Below are 4,705 nucleotides of genomic sequence, written 5' to 3'. Positions count from 1 at the left end.
TAGGCCTCCACAAGTTCGCGCCAAAAATGCGTGAACTTATGTGTGTGGCCCATAGTCACCACGCTGGGCAGGCGGGTTGGTGACCGCAGGGCTAGCTTTGTCGCACCTAAGACGCTGCTGCCCGTCCTTGGCCCGTGTGTTTCAAAGCCAGCGTTGAGATGGTTGGATGGCCATCGGTCGGCTTCTTAAGTTCCAAGGTTGTAGTGGAACTGTGTTATCCCTTAGTCGCCTCGTCGCCACCCACGGGAAGAGAGAGGGTGGCTATATTCTTTGGTGCCGTAGCCACACAGCACTAAAGCAAACGTTTTTTTCATCGGTACACTTACAATACAGAAAAAAAACAAAATCTCACTCACTGATATGCATATCATCAACAAAACGTACACAATTTTTGTAATACCTTACCTCAGTAAATAAATAAAAGATATGTAATCAATTTTTTATCTACACGTAAATCTACATAATTCATACAAATGTATGCACAAAGAACATACTAGCAAATACATTGAATGTAAACATTGTGGCGACGTAATTTAACATTATTTATATCATACAATTTATTTAATAGTCTATCACTGTCTTGTAGTTAGGTTTCCGTTTCACCGCGCGGTGATAGCGTTGCTATAATATCACTTAACAAATATAAAGAGGTAGATAGCAATAAAATTATGTGCGGGTGCTAAGTAATTCAAAATAGGATCTCTTGTACGGTTTCTTAAAACAAAAACTGTATTTATGTATATATTTTTGTTTTAGAATATCAGTCATCAAAGGAATTGTTTTAAAATAAGGTAGTCTTAATATATACGGACTTTTTTTAAATCGATAAAACGAAACGGGTCTCAATAATTAAGTTATCAATAAAAAGTCCCATTATCTAGGATTTACTTAGGCTATAAAGCTACATTATATACCATACCATACCGAAACAGAACACTAGCTATGAATGTTGAAGCGAATGACACAGCGAAGGAAGTCATTTAGCATAGAATATTTTTTATAACATTAATGAGACGTTTTTATTATTATTTGACAATCATCAATCTACAAAATTAAAAAAAATCGACCTGGTTATTTAGTTAGTCTTTTTGAACTAATCTATAATAACAACACAATAGGTACAATTACTTTGCATAATTAATGGGTCGTAATGTCAAACACGTGTTAATGTCACTCGACCTCTACATACGTCGCTTTAATTATAAATTTATCTGCCCCATGACATTTACAAAATGATTGATAACAATTTTGTCACGTTTTTTCTATGTTCAACATCAAATAAAATAAATTATTCATAAATAATTCATTTATAAATGTATCTAGTAAATATTTTAGTTCAATTGTGTCAAATTATTATTTCTTTTTGGCTGATGTCTTTTTTATATAGGTTAGAAATAGTTTATGGTATAATAATGTGTTTTAAATTATTGTAATACTATTATCTCACCTTGTATAAATAGGAACAGTAGTTGAAGTTCTGTGTTAAGTATATATTGTGCTTTAATTATTCAAATAAAACTTTTATTATGTTTGTATGTTGCCTCGAAATCGTATATAGTATATATATAGTTACTAAGCAACTATATGGTGACTAGGGGATAACACAGTTCCACTATCCCTTAGTCGCCTCTTACGACACACACGGGAAGAGAGGGGGTGGCTATATTCTTTAGTACCGTAGCCACACAGTACCTATTAGAATACAGACAAAGTATTTCTTTAGGATATAGCTTCCGCGTGATAGCGTCTCGCCAATGTAATGAAAACCCCTCAAAACTTTCTTCAAAAAACGAAAAGTGGACTCATGTTAAGCAGTATTGCTAAATATCCTTACTATATTTATATATCATTGCAAGTACCATGGTCAGGGATACAATCTTATTAAAACTATATATTCAGTATATTTTTTATCTTTTAGCTATAGCCGATCGAAGAAAACAAACCTATTTTATCTATTTATTGTATCAATGATTGTTATCTACGTGTGGTTGCAATGTGGTCGACTGACCCCTACATATAAACACTATAAATAATATTATTTACAATGTAGACGATTGCAATATACTGTAGTCTTACTGGGATTTTCCACGTATTATAGTAAAACAAAAATTACTGTAATACATTTGTTATTTTTCATTAAACTTCTCTCAAGAAGCATCGCTTTGACTTGAGTTTTTCTACTTTCATTGTATTTATTTATGGTTAGTGTTCCACTATATTATTCCTTGATTAAATACTTTTCTCAATGTGATAAAATAACTCATTCTGTTTGTTAGTTTCAAATATCATACGTGCAAACACAATTCTTATAATTACATTAAAAAAGGTTTAATAAAAAAAAAAAATAATTGTAATTGTATTATCGCTTGAAATATTTCGTTGCTATAAAATTCCATTTATAATACTAATAAATAATCGATAAAGTAGTTATATTGCAATTTTATGCATGTATACGTAATTAACTGAGGTATGGCACAGCACGAAATATCCTGCTCAAAATATGGAGCAGGGGTAGTACCTCGACATTACAGAAGATCACAGCTAAATAATACTGCTTTCAAGTAGTATTGTGTTCCTGTTGGTAAGTAAGGTGACCAGAGCTCCTAGGGAGGGTCAAGGAAAGGGTCGACAATGCGCTTGCGATGCTTCTGGTGTTACAGGCGTCTATAGGCGACAGTATTTGCTTACTATCAGATGAGCTGTAGTACGCTTGTTTGACGACCTGGTTATATAAAAAATATGCGCTCATTTAGTACGGATTCAATTAATGCGTTCCTTAAATAAACAAATAATGAAATATTTAATAAAGCTTAAAGAGTTAAACTTAGTGTTTCAAGGTCTATCTAATGTCGAAATATCATTTTATGTCATTGATAATCATGGCTATCATTATTAACTTTTAATTTTCCTTTCTTATAAATTGAGCTCAGACAAATTAGTTTGTGTTATAATTTTTAATCACTTGGTAATATATCGCTATGTTACTTGTGTTATAAATGCCTTCCTAGTGTACATAATAGCCATTATCATGTACACCAGGCAGACTAATATTTAATTCATATGAACATTTGTCACACTATGTACCTAATGGAGTTTTACATTTGTTTCAGATACACGCACTGCAAACCCACGCATCACATCAAGACTACATCGAGCTAGCATCTAACTTATTAGTACTATTTAATAAAACCTAGACTAGTCCGTAAGACTTTAAACTGCGTGTGATATAATTTAACTTAACGCATTTAAAATTAGAATTCTAAATTCAAATATTTAAATACTCGACGGTGATTGGTATTGTGTTTACTAACGCCATCTATGATATAAACTGTGAAGATGAGGGACGGTATTAAATCTTGCCAGCACACGGTTTCAGACGACGTTATCTACAAAGATGTGGTTATTATTGGTAAGATTTTTTTTATACAAGCACCTTTTGATATCATTTAAAAATCAATCAAATTTTATCGATTTATAAATAAAGTCATTTTGGATTTTAAAAATTATGGTCTTAATTAACTTCAATGTTTGTACAAATACCTCTGAGTAGCAACCCTTTGAAATATTAAACAAATGTCCAATACTATTAAGTTTGTAAACATGCATTGCTCGTTTTATTGCTTATTACGTGGAAACTCGTTAGTGTGTCGTCTGAGCGACTATAATAAGCTATGCATTGTTATGCATTCTAGGACATACCTAACACTATAGCTCTACATATAGCTGGATTGAGATGAAAATAACAAAAGTTAGAGCTCTTTGATTATTGAATGAGTTATTAAAAGTTTTTCTTAGTTCCAAAAATAATTGTTGCTTATAAAACTTCAGATAGTTATATCATCAGATAGTTATCTATTCTATCAATAAGATTTGGTATTTTTGTGTTTTCGTTATTTAGGGCATTATTGCATTCATATATCGTTACTAAGGCGCTTGCAACGGTGCTGAAAAATAAAACCTCATAAATAAATATAGGCATTTGGATGTTTGTTATAAAATTAAAAAAAAAAAAACGACTTTACATACGCATTGTTAGATATATCTCAAACCTACTCGTCTGATCTCGCTCAATTTTGATTCGGACTATAAGATAAACACCACCTTTTAAATAAAATAAAAAATCATCAAAATCGGTACAACCAAAAATTTGAGGTAAAACAACAAAAAATTTCAATCGAATTGAGAAAGGACTCCTTTTTTTTAATGTAGTTAAATATACAATTAAACTAATAAATATTTAAACATCATTAAAAAATAGCGTTTGAATTGTAGCTAAATAAATCTTACAGCTTAGTCAGCGCAATGAAACACCAACCTTATTACGTAACAATTTATTGTTGACCTCTCAATGATCAAATTGACCGTAGAACAATAATTTATCTGCGTATCATATTCGTTCATTTATACTAACTCTATACGTGGTTTCGCTTGCATTATTTCTTTTACTTATCTTTAGCTAGTATAAAATCGTTTCCGAATGTTGCATAAAGGAAAAAGTTTGGTACCTAGTGGAAATGCTCAGAATATAACCCTCCAAACAAATACGGTTATTCCAAGAATAGCTGCTTAGTAAGAAGTATAAATAATTACAGGAAAAAGTGAACATTAAAAACAAGAAAAAATAAAGTATTTTTTTTTATAAACAATATATGTTTAGCGTAATCAGAAACTTCTACTTTTTTTTCTAAAGTCATGTTTAGTTTTA

Source organism: Melitaea cinxia, chromosome 24, assembly GCF_905220565.1.
Source record: "Melitaea cinxia chromosome 24, ilMelCinx1.1, whole genome shotgun sequence".
Taxonomy (NCBI): Eukaryota; Metazoa; Arthropoda; class Insecta; order Lepidoptera; family Nymphalidae; genus Melitaea; species Melitaea cinxia.
The sequence above is the reverse complement of the archived record's forward strand: the minus strand, read 5'-3'. Positions refer to the sequence as shown.